The sequence below is a fragment of the Tupaia chinensis genome, unplaced genomic scaffold (assembly GCF_000334495.1).
Source record: "Tupaia chinensis unplaced genomic scaffold, TupChi_1.0 Scaffold145652_1, whole genome shotgun sequence".
NCBI classification, from domain to species: Eukaryota; Metazoa; Chordata; class Mammalia; order Scandentia; family Tupaiidae; genus Tupaia; species Tupaia belangeri.
Genome location: NW_006205509.1, coordinates 2900784 through 2901544, shown reverse-complemented (window position 1 = coordinate 2901544; position 761 = coordinate 2900784).

The following is a 761-nucleotide window of genomic DNA, read 5'->3' as shown; positions in this document are numbered from 1 at the left end:
TCCAGCATCCTTAACCACCACACCACTTGCCCCTCCACACACTTGTTACTATACTTGCTGCTTAATATTACCATCAGCGTGTCCCTGTCCCCCACCCCCATGGTTAGGGGCAGGGTTTACTCATCTTCACCGTGGAACCCAGCCCAGCGCCTGTTCCTGGTGAATACTCCGTAAATGCTCAGGAGTTAGGGTTGTAGGTGGAAGGCAGACAGACCTCAGGAACCTTCGATCTCTGCCCAGGGTAACCCCCACTTCCTTTACCACCTCGACCAAGAGCTATCTTGAAATCTGACCATGTGGGTTTCAGCAGGTTCTGGGATGGACCTTTCTGGGCAGCTCTGACCAATGCTCTCATTTCGGGTTCAGAAACCCAAAGAGGCTTCCTCCTCCACTGAACCAAGGCCAGCCGACCTCGAGTTGGTCCTATCCAGAATCCTGCCCTGCGGCAAGTCCCGCCCAGAGTCTCTCTGGGTGCTGTCGGGGACTGACATCAACATCTTTGGAGCTGGGCAACCCATTTTTCGAGACCCCTCCTTCTTGGGAGCTCTGTTCTTCCTTCCCTCTCCTTCAATAAACTCCCCGCTTCGCTATATAAAACAAACAAACAAACAAACAAAAAACCACAGCTTTGTAGAGAAGGTAAACCCACGTGGTTTGAGAGGAGGGCTAGTGACCTGAACGCGGAGCGGGAGTTGGAGTCTGCGGGAGCGGCGCGAGTGGGGGCAGAGGCGGGGCCGGGGGCACAGCCTGGACCAGCGACT